Here is a 12,409-nt window from a genome sequence, read left to right as displayed (position 1 = left end):
AGGTTCATGTTAATGCATTGGCAGCTGACATCAAGTCCAGGGGTTATTAATGGAGAGGTGTCTATAAGATGCCCCCATTACTAACTGCATACTAAGTTTTGAATTAATCACACAGCAAGAATATAATTCTTCATTTGAAATAAAACTCAACACCCTGTTTTACACATTTATAAAAAACAAAGTTAGACTCACCTTTAGGCCGGGATCGCACATGCGAGAAACTCGGATGAGTCTCGCATCTTAATACCCGGCACTGCCGCCGGCACTCGAGATGCGGTAACATGAATAAGATGAGCGGGGTTCATAGCCGATGAACTCCATTCACCTTACTGACATCACAGCTAACAAGGACCAAATAGATTATCTTCATGTCGGACAGGTGAGGGATATGGTTGTTTATTTTTGTTTTTTTACAGGGGACATGGGCTTCAATGGATTTTAGGCTTACAGGTGAGTATAAATTTGTTCTTTTATTTTTTAATAAATGTGTAAAACCAGATGCAGAGCTTTATTTCAAATAAAGGATTTTATTCTTGCTGTGTGATTATTTCCAAACTTACTATGGGTTTAGTAATGAGGCATCTTATAGAGGCATCTCCTTTATTAACTCCTGGGTTAATATCAGCTGTCAATACAAAGCTGACATCAACCCCATTCATATTACCCCAATTCACCGCCACAGGGCAAGTGGGAAGAGCGAGGCTAAGCACCAGATTTGGCACATCTTATAGATGTTCCATTTCTGTGGCAGCTGAGGGCTGATGTTGGTAGCCTGGGGGGAGGCATTTTCTTTGGCCTCTTCCCAGACTATAAATATCAGCCCACAGCTGTCTGTTTAGCCTTTGCTGGTCTGAATTTATAGGGGGACCCACCAGTAAAGGCTAAGCAAACAACTGTGAGCTGTCGTTAATAGCCTGGGATATTGTCCCAGGCTACTACTAATATCCGACATCATCCTGTCAGCCAGAGCCACCGGACTACTACCCCTAATTTCCCACATCATCCCGTCACAGCCACCGGGCTACTACCCCTAATATCCCACATCATCCCGTCAGCCAGAGCCACCGGACTACTACCACTAATATCCCACATCATCCCGTCAGCCTGGGGTCAGAACCAGAGTGCTGAGTGGAATGGTCCTAACTTCCATACCGGGGATCCCTTTAAGGCTGAGTTCACACGTAGCTTTTTTTTTGTGCTTTCCCAGTGTTTTTAAACGCATGATTTTGCCATGAAAACGCAAAAAAAAAGCATCTCATGCAATCCTATGGCATTCTGCACATGCTGAGCTAATGCTGCGTGCTTTTACGCGGCGGAATTGCTTCGCGGAAAAATACGCAGCATGTTCATTGTTTGTGCGGAATCGCGGTAAAATCCGCACACATAGGAATGCATTGTTCTGCTTACTTTGCATGTGGCTGTGCCCACCATGCGAAAAGTAAGCGGAACATTTGCGGATGGTACCCACGGTCTGGAGGAGAGGAGACTGTCCTCTGGGTACCATATCCCTGTAAAAAATAGAATTAAAATAAAAAATCATGTTATTCTCACCTTCCGGCGGTCCTCACAGCGTCAGCAGGCCTCAGCGATGCTCCCGGTAAGTCCCGTTCCCAGGGATGCCTTGCAAAATTCCCTGGGAACGGGAGTTGCCGGGAGCATCGCGATGATCAGTAACACCGCGCGGGACGCCGGAAGGTGAGAAAAACACGATTTTGTATTTTTTTTATTATTTTAAACTTTATATCTTTTTACTACTGATGCCGCATAGGCAGCCTCAATAGTAAAAAGTTGGTCACACTCATCAAACACTATGTTTGATGAGTGTGACCAACCTGTCAATCAGTTTTCCAAGCGATGCTACAGATTACATGGAAAACGCTAGTATTCTGCAAGCTAATTACGCTTGCAAATCGCTAGTTTTTCCAAGGGTAATTTAAAGTGCAGATTTCTCGCATATTTCCCGTGGAATAGAATTCCGGAATTCACATGTGTGCACATTGCCTAAGAGAGGCCTGGCATCAGAACCAGAGCGCTGAGTGGATTTGCCCTATTTCCATACCAATGATCCCTTTAATAGAAGCCTGGGGTGAGAATCAGAGCACTGAGGGATTTACTCTCACTTCCATACTGGGGATCCCTTTAAGAGAGGCCCAATATCAGGGCTCATCAGGGGACACAGATTAGGAGCAATGCATAATGGCATAGCTGTTAAATGTGGGCCATGCCATTATGGATTGCTCCTAATCTGTGTCCCCTGATGAGCCCTGATATTGGGAGGGGGAGAAACGCGTAGGGAGGATGCTTTTGGGACAGGATTCAGATAAGTAACCTATTATGGTCTGCTCTGGGCATGCGTTTTTTCTTGTGTTTTCTTTGGACTTACAAGATTAAATTGTGGTATAGTATTCCTACATTGGATAGGTACTATGAGTCATTGAGCATGCTCAGATATTTACTAGCTGAGTGGCTATAGTATTGCTGACTTAGTCTATGTGCACTTTATTGTAAGAGCCCATTATTTTGATTGTTTTGAGGGAAAGTTTTTAGACTAGGTTTATCATATCTAGGTAGTGGAACTCTTGGCCAACTAGTATTTTATATGGCCCAGTCTACGGGATAACTATTTGGCGAAGAATACCTCTGATTGAGGGTCAGTCTACATGGGCACTTCTAAGATAACTGTCTACAATAAACTGAGTGAGCTACATTTTGAGTTCACGTTGTGTTATTATAGGAAACAGTGCCGTTTTCTTCTAAGATATTAAATTCCTCATTGGCCATTTAGCTTTGTTTCTTTTTTGGTTGGGTGGTGAGAGGTTATTTTTGACTTGTATGATTCCATTATGTTTTGTCTGTAGGCCTTATTTCAATAGGATTACTTTTATATTTTTGAAATAAAATTACTGTTTTTATTGATATTTAAGAGGGTTCATTGTGATACATTGCTGAGACAGTACATACCGTCTTTATAACCTATCCTAATTTAGGTGATGTTAGTTAATATTTGGTTACATATATATTCAGCTTATCTAATTAAGAGAATTTATGAAAGTTTATGGGTTTTTGTTATGGTGGAGCAATTGAGTATACCCATCTGATAGCAAATTGTTTTAGGTGTCAGTACCAAAGCGCAGAGTAGATTTGCCCTCACTTCCATACCGGGGATCCCTTTAAGAGGGGCCTAGGTTCAGAACCAGAGCGCTTAGTGGAATTGCCCTAACTTCCATACCAATGATCCCTTTAAAAGACCCTTGGGTCAGAACCACAGAGTTGAGTGGAACGGTCCTAACTTCCATACCGGGGATCCCTTTAAGAGAGGCCTGGGGTCAGAACCAGAGCGCTTAGTGGAATTGCCCTAACTTCCATACCAATGGAGAGCGAAAATTGTTGCTCATAGCAACCAATCACAGCTCAGCTTCTTTTAAACAGCTCTGGTGAAATGAAAGATGCTTAGTGATTGGTTGCAAGGAAAACTGTTGCTCATAGCAACCAATCACAGCTCAGCTTCTTTTAAACAGCTCTGGTGAAATGAAAGATGCTTCATGATTGGTTGGTAATACACACATACATTCAATTTTATATATATATTCATGAAATCAAATACTCGTCATCAATATATCCCAGTTATCCAGACAGTGAGAACCTCCTGAACCAGTTTCTTGTGAACCTCAGTGGAACTGCCCAGAGATTATTATATTTCTTGGACCTTTACCAAATACCTTGAAGTAACATTTTAATGATGTTTTGGAAATATTCAGTTGATGAGTAAAACTTTGCATTTGTGCAAATGATATAAAGATTTCATAACCTGACAATGAAATCATGAAGGTGCAGCGCGTTGCTCTGTTATCCTGTAGTATAACAGATATATATACAGTTGTGGCCAAAAGTATTGACACCCCTGCAATTTTGTCAGATAATACTCAGTTTCTTCCTGAAAATTATTGCAAACACAAATTCTTTGCTATTATTATCTTCATTTAATTTGTCTTAAATGAAAAAACACAAAAAGAATTGTCCTAAAGCCAAATTGGATATAATTCCACACCAAACATAAAAAAGAGGGTGGACAAAAGTATTGGCACTGTTCGAAAAATCATGTGATGCTTCTCTAATTTGTGTAATTAACAGCACCTGTAACTTACCTGTGGCACCTAACAGGTGTTGGCAATAACTAAGTCACACTTGCAGCCAGTTGACATGTACCACATTGAGCATGGAGAAAAGAAAGAAGACTAAAGAACTGTCTGAGAACTTGTGAAACCAAATTGTGAGGAAGCATGAGCAATCTCAAGGCTACAAGTCCATCTCCAAAGATCTGAATGTTCCTGTGTCTACCGTGCGCAGTGTCATCAAGAAGTTTAAAGCCCATGGCACTGTGGTAACCTCCCTAGATGTGGATGGAAAAGAAAAATTGACAAGAGATTTCAACGCAAGATTGTGCGGATGTTGGATAAAGAACCTCGACTAACATCCAAACAAGTTCAAGCTGCCCTGCAGTCCGAGGGTAAAACAGTGTCAACCCATACTATCCATCGGCGTCTGAATGAAAAGAGACTGTATGGTAGGAGACCCAGGAAGACCCCACTTCTTACCCCGAGACATAAAAAAGCCAGGCTGGAGTTTGCCAAAACTTACCTGAAAAAGCCTAAAATGTTTTGGAAGAATGTTCTCTGGTCAGATGAGACAAAAGTAGAGCTTTTTGGGCAAAGGCATCAACATAGAGTTTACAGGAGAAAAAAAGAGGCATTCAAAGAAAAAAACACGGTCCCTACAGTCAAACATGGCGGAGGTTCCTTGATGTTTTGGGGTTGCTTTGCTGCCTCTGGCACTGGACTGCTTGACCGTGTGCATGGCATTATGAAGTCTGAAGACTACCAACAAATTTTGCAGCATAATGTAGGGCCCAGTGTGAGAAAGCTGGGTCTCTCTCAGAGGTCATGGGTCTTCCAGCAGGACAATGACCCAAAACACACTTCAAAAAGCACTAGAAAATGGTTTGAGAGAAAGCACTGAAGACTTCTAAGGTGGCCAGCAATGAGTCCAGACCTGAATCCCATAGAACACTTGTGGAGAGATCTAAAAATGGCAGTTTGGAGAAGGAACCCTTCTAATATCAGGAACCTGGAGCAGTTTGCCAAAGAAGAATGGTCTAAAATTCCAGCAGAGCATTGTAAGAAACTCATTGATAGTTACTGGAAGCGGTTGGACACAGTTATTTTGGCTAAAGGTTGTGCAAGCAAGTATTAGGCTGAGGGTGCTAATTCTTTTGTCTGGCCCATTTTTGGAGTTTTGTGTGAAATGATCAATGTTTTGCTTTTTGCTTCATTCTCTTTTGTGTTTTTTCATTTAAGACAATTTAAATGAAGATAATAATACCAAAGAATTTGTGATTGCAATCATTTTCAGGAAGAAACTGAGTATTATCTGACAAAATTGCAGGGGTGTCAATACTTTTGGCCACAACTGTATATAACTGCATTGTCCGGTGGCTTCAATTTCAAGAGTGTGTCTTGATGAAGGTGCTGGCTTGTCACTTCAGTATCCTTATGTGTCTGTCAATCTGTATGTATGCTACAAGTCAGTCCATTGTGTGAATTTGGTTTTTAGGACTATGTTGAAAAAGCAATATGCATGTTACAGTAAAATCTTATATGGGTTCCCCATCAAGCTGTACAATAACAAATCAGAATGGGTAGGTGCAGCGACGTAACTAGAGTCTGATAAGCCCAGGTGCAAGATTTAGACCTGGGTCTCCACCTGCATGTTGGGCAGATGTATGCGACCTTGTAGCATTGTAGATCTTATAAAGAAATACTTGCTAACCCTCCATGTAATGATATCCCCATCCTAACCCTTCCCTGTGATAATGTCCAGCGTCATGGCCTCTTCTTGTAATAATGTCCCCCATCCTGGCTCCTTTCTGCAATAATGTCCCCTGCCCTGGCCCATATCCTATAATAATGTCCCCATCCTGGCCCCTTCCTGTCATAATGTTTTTCATCCTAGCTCCTTCTTCTAATAATGTCCCCCCTCCTGGCCTCTTTCTGTAATAATGTCCCTCGTCCTGGCCCCCATCCTGTAATAGTGTCCTCTGTCCTAGCTTCCATCCTGTAATAATGTCCCTCGTCCTGGCCCCCATCCTGTAATAGTGTCCTCTGTACTAGCTTCCATCCTGTAATAATGTCCCTCGTCCTGGCCCCCATCCTGTAATAGTGTCCTCTGTCCTAGCTTCCATCCTGTAATAATGTCCCTCGTCCTGGCCCCCATCCTGTAATAGTGTTCTCTGTCCTAACTTCCATCCTGTAATAATGTCCCTCGTCCTGGCCCCCATCCTGTAATAATGTCCTCTGTCCTAGCTTCCGTCCTGTAATAATGTCCCTCGTCCTGGCCCCCATCCTGTAATAGTGTCCTCTGTCCTAGCTTCCATCCTGTAATAATGTCCCTCGTCCTGGCCCCCATCCTGTAATAGTGTCCTCTGTCCTAGCTTCCATCCTGTAATAATGTCCCTCGTCCTGGCCCCCATCCTGTAATAATGTCCTCTGTCCTAGCTTCCGTCCTGTAATAATGTCCCTTGTCCTGGCCCCCATCCTGTAATAGTGTTCTCTGTCCTAGCTTCCATCCTGTAATAATGTCCCTCGTCCTGGCCCCCATCCTGTAATAGTGTTCTCTGTCCTAGCTTCCGTCCTGTAATAATGTCCCTCGTCCTGGCCCCCATCCTGTAATAGTGTCCTCTGTCCTAGCTTTCATTCTGTAATAATGTCCCACATCCTGTACCCCTTCCTGGTATAATATCTTTTCTGCCACTCTTTTTCCAATGTATTAAAAGATAAAAGGAAGCAATTTTTACCACCTTCTGCTCCCACGACATGTTGCGTCCTCTTTTATAGACTGCAGCTGACTTTAGTGTGCCAGCCATGGGCAGCGCATGATGACACCACTCTGCACTGCAATACACTTCAGCTGAATGTGCGTCCTCCTCGGACACATGTCCAGCTGAAGTAGATCCTGGTCCCTTCTGCATGGGCCCGGTCGAGCACTCTGCAATTGTTACACCCCTGTGCAGGTGTCATTTTCTGATTTTCAAGCCTTTTTGCTTCTTCTTAGTCCTATGTTGATGTAAGGGTCTTTGTGCGCGACATCTTTTTCAGGTGTGTTCCACCTGGAACCTGAATAAAAAAGCACAAGAAAAGAGCTAAAAACTTTGGAAATAATGCACTGCAATATCAAAGCGACTTGCTGTGCGTATGTTCATTCCATTTGGACTTCATTTAACTGTTTTAAGCTTGAAAACCTGCCACTATCTGTTTATATAATTGCCTTGTAATGTTTTCATTTCCTTTTCTGTCCAGATGTCACTGTATCCCAGAATTCCAAGCGGAGGAAGTTCACCGACCGCCATATTGGGACACCCAAGTGATGGATGTCTCAATATGGAAACTGCTGTTGGTACCAACCTATTGCACAGTACTACCAGCAGAACACTGTCGCCCCACACACACACACACTCTATACGCCGTACGCACCACAGTTTCCTGAGCGTTTAAAAACACTAACGTGGGCACATAGCCTAAAGGGGTTTTCCCACGAACTAAAGTTCATTTAAAAAATTGTCTGTGTCTGACTGTGTACGGAACATACCAGATCTATATATGCATCCTGTATTGTGAAATCCATTGAGTGCCCCACCATCGAGTATTGACATCTTGTGCATTGCTTTTGCAGTAGCTTTTTATTCTATGCATTTTATATATTAGACTAGATAGGCCTGTTTCACACTTCCATTTGTGACCATTAGTCAAAATCCGCCGTTTTGCAAAAAAACCTGGATCCGCCATTTTGTTTTGCGGATCCGTTGTTTTTCCCATTGAGTTGCATTACCAGCGGATCTTGACGGATGGCCATCCGTTGGATCCGCTTTTTATCGGATCTCTCCCTCTCTCTCCTCCCTGGGGTACGGTTACTTTAAAATTCTTCATTATTATTATTATTTATTGTTATAGCGCCATTTATTCCATGGCGCTTTACATGTAAGGAGGGGTATACAAAAAAACAAGTACAATAATGTTAAACAATACAAGTCATAACTGGTACAGGAGGAGAGAGGACCCTGCCCGCGAGAGCTCACAATCTACAAGGGATGGGTGAAATACAGTAGGCGAGGGTAGAGCTGGTCATGCAGCGGTTTGGTCGATCGGTGGTTACTGCAAGTTGTAGGCTTGTCGGATGAGGTGGGTCTTCAGGCTCTTTTTGAAGGTTTCGATGGTAGATGAGAGTCTGATATGTTGTGGTAGAGAGTTCCAGAGTAGGGGTTATGCGCGAGAGAAATCTTGTATGTGATTGTGGGAAGAGGAGATAAGAGGGGAGTAGAGAAGGAGATCTTGTGAGGATCGGAGGTTGCGTGCAGGAAAGTACCGGGAGACGAGGTCACAGATGTATGGAGGAGACAGGTTGTCGATGGCTTTGTATGTCATGGTTAGGGTTTTGTACTGGAGTCTCTGGGCAATGGGGAGCCAGTGAAGGGATTGACAGAGGGGAGAAGCTGGGGAATAGCGGGGGGACAGGTGGATTAGTCGGGCAGCAGAGTTTAGAATAGATTGGAGGGGTGCGAGAGTGTTCGAGGGGAGGCCACAGAGCAGGAGGTTGCAGTAGTCAAGGCGAGAGATTATGAGGGCATGGACTAGGGTTTTTGCAGATTTTTGGTTGAGGAATGAACGGATTCGTGAAATATTTTTGAGTTGAAGTCGGCAGGAAGTGGAAAGGGCTTGGATATGTGGTTTGAAGGAGAGATCAGCGTCAAGGATTACCCCGAGGCAGCGAGCTTGTGGGACTGGGGAGAGTGGGCAGCCATTTACTGTAATGGATAGGTTTGTTGGGGGGGTCACGTGAGATGGGGGAAAGGTGATGAATTCTGTTTTGTCCATGTTAAGTTTCAGAAATCTAGCAGAGAAGAAGGATGAAATAGTGGACAGACATTGAGGGATTCTGGTTAGTTGGGAGGTGATATCTGGTCCAGAGATGTAGATCTGTGTGTCATCAGCATAGAGATGATACTGAAATCCATGAGATTCTATGAGCTGTCCCAGGCCAAAGGTGTAAATGGAGAAGAGCAGGGGTCCTAGGACTGAACCTTGTGGAACTCCGACAGATAGGGGGCGAGGAGGTGTTGTGTGAGTGGGAGACTCTGAATGTCCGGTCTGTTAGGTATGTTGAGATCCAGGATAGGGCCAAGTCTGTGATGCCAAGGGATGAGAGGGTCTGTAATAATAGGGAATGGTCCACTGTGTCAAAGGAAGCCGACAGGTCCAGGAGGAGGAGGACAGAGTAGTGTCGCTTGCTCTTGGTGGTTAAGAGGTCATTGGTGACCTTAGTAAGGGCAGTTTCAGTGGAGTGGTGTGACCGGAAGCCAGATTGTAAGCGGTCGAAGAGGGAACAAGAAGAGAGATGGGAGGACAGTTCAAGGTAGACGTGTTGTTCCAGTAGCTTGGAGGCATAAGGGAGAAGTGATATAGGGCGATAGCTAGATACAGAGGATGGGTCAAGAGAGGGATTTTTGAGGATAGGTGTGATGGAGGCATGTTTAAAGCTTGAGGGGAAAACACCAGTTGTTAGTGATAGGTTGGGATGAAGACTGTGGTGAGGTTTGGGATGAAGTGGGAAGGAATCGGGTCAAGTGCACAGGTGGTGAGATGTGATCTTGAGAGTAGAGTGGAGAGTTGATCTTCTGTAATGGTGGAGAAGTTGGTTTTGGAGGTGGAGGGCTGGGAAGTCGGGAGGAGGGGCTCTGGGGGTTGTTGACCAAAACTGTCTCTGATGTTATCAATCTTCTGCTTCATTCATCGGATCCGTCAAAAAAACGGTCCGGTGGCATCCGTTCACATCAGTTTAGCTACGGATCCGCTTTCCGCCATTTTGGCAGATTTTAACTGACACAAAAAACTGAAGTGTGAAACAGGCCATAGAGGCACGATGCTTTTGCATCGGGAGGGTGGTAATGTCACGATGGGCGCAGGCTTTGCAGCATTGAGAATCTCTCCCCCATGTGCTCACCCACATATCCACTCTCTTTCCCCATGTGCTGACTTCTCCCATCTGTGCTCTCTTCTTTGACCTGTCTACCCCATGTGCTATCCCCCTTGTCTGCTGTCTCTCTCCTTCCTTTGCTGTGTTCTCTCCTCATGTGCTGTCCCGTTTGAGCTGTCTCTCCCATGTCTCTGCGATCTCCTGCTGTAATGTCAGTATTGTCTTTTGCTTCCTCCCCTGCCCAGGAGTGGTTGTATGTTCTGTACACTGTCAGACACGGGTGAGAGAGACAGAGCACAGGGGGGAGACAGCTCAAACGGGACGGCACGGATTTCATAATACATGATGTATATATAGAGCTCTTAGAACTGATGCTCGTCTACTTACACATGAGCAAAATTTAATCAGTCTCCTTCCACTCAGCCTGAGTACTGTAACTTGTACTGAGCAGTGTGAGATCTCAGCAGCAGGGAAAAGGGGCACCTAGGAGCTGTCAGCCAGACTTGGTGGGCAGAGATTGATTATAAACTTTCAAAAAGTCTTGTACAGATATTATGACTTCCATTTTCAAGGTAAGTACACCACCCTATTAAGGTTCAAAAAATATATTTACTATTGTATGCAGACTATATTATGAAATCAGGTGACTGTGCAAGTTTGCTAAGCTCTGCAAACACATAATGGGAGGATGTACCAAACACATACACTGGAGGATGTACAAGTGAGTTACACTGGTTGCTGAGTCAATAGACTATTCTTTTTACCACTGGTAAATGGCTACTGTGAATGTATTGAGAACAGCGTTAACAAGTTATTCCGGTTGCAGTTTATTCTGATGTTTAACCACCAAGCTCTGTGACTGATCTTTCATTTGTAACCACCAAGCTCCATGCCCTACCTCTGATGTTTAACCACTAATCTCTGTGATCCAACGCTGATATTTAACCACAAAGCTGTGTTCTAATTCTGACGTGAAACCGTCAAGCTCCGTGCCCTGACTCTGATGTGTAACCATCAAGCTCCGTGCCCTGCCCCTAACTCTGATGTTTAACCACTAATCTCCGTGCCCTGACTCTGATGTGTAACCACCAAGATCCGTGCCCTGACTCTGATGTGTAACCATCAAGCTCCGTGCCCTGCCCCTAACTCTGATGTTTAACCACTAATCTCCGTGCCCTGACTCTGATGTGTAACCACCAAGCTCCGTGCCCTGACACTGATGTGTAACCATCAAGCTCCGTGCCCTGCCCCTAACTCTGATGTGTAACCACCAAGCTCTGTGCCCTGACTCTGATGTGTAACCATCAAGCTCCGTGCCCTGCCCCTAACTCTGATGTGTAACCACAAAGCTCCGTGCCCTAAGTGTGATGTTTAAAAACTAATCTCTGTGCTCCATCTATGATATGTAACCCCCAAGCGCTGTGCCCTAATTCTGATGTGAATCCACCAATCTCTGTCACCAAACTCTGACGTTTAACCACCAAGCTCTATGCCATCATTCTGTTGTGCAAGGCTACATTCAGGCGAACATTGTGTCAGTCACCATGATGCCTATTTATACAACACACTGTGCACAGGCAGCATACATGCTAATGTTAGTAGTGTGCTAGTCTAGCAGTTTTTCCATACAGACCTTAGGAGTGCAGAAAAAAAATAGTTCATACACTATTTTGTTTTTATTATATTAATGTATTTTTTGACATTATATATGCAGTTATTGTAATTTTCATTAAGCACTTGTGATATGATTTCATTTGTAAATTATACACTTATTGTTTAAATATAGCCTATGTTATGTAGCGCTTATGCAATTTATATATTTATTATATAGCACTTTTCACTTATAATTATGTGCACTGCTAGAATTATATGTCTCCTTCCTTTTTGGCCCTTTCATGGTCTTCCTTTCTCTCCATATACATCTCGGTATTGCTAGGCTAGCAGTTGTCCTGAAGGAGCGCGCTGGACGGGTGGGCGGTGACCTGGGTCCGATGACTTCCAGTTCCATGGCATGCTGGAACGCACTGCCGTCTGTAACTAGACAGCGCTGCCTTCCTGCGTTCCACATACCAGAATCTGAGGACTCTTTTGTGGTCATGCGCACAGCGTCCTAGCGCGCCAATACACACCCGGGCATATTGCTTCCCATTGCAGCTGCTAGTGTGACCTAATTAACACACTGACCGACTGTGATCGGTGATTGGTCGCTTACCTACATTTAAGACCATGTGATCCTCTATTCCCATACATGCCCCCTGAGGAAGAAGTAACGAAACGTGCGTTGGGGTCGGGGAAACACCACTAACACTCAACACTTTTCTTGGACCCTCACTGACCTGTTAATTGATATAGGCAATTACAGTTTGTGATCTCTTTACACAGACCT

The sequence above is a fragment of the Dendrobates tinctorius genome, unplaced genomic scaffold, assembly GCF_039654945.1.
Source record: "Dendrobates tinctorius isolate UK_male_01 unplaced genomic scaffold, ASM3965494v1 ptg000113l, whole genome shotgun sequence".
NCBI classification, from domain to species: Eukaryota; Metazoa; Chordata; class Amphibia; order Anura; family Dendrobatidae; genus Dendrobates; species Dendrobates tinctorius.
Note: the sequence above shows the minus strand (reverse complement) of the source record.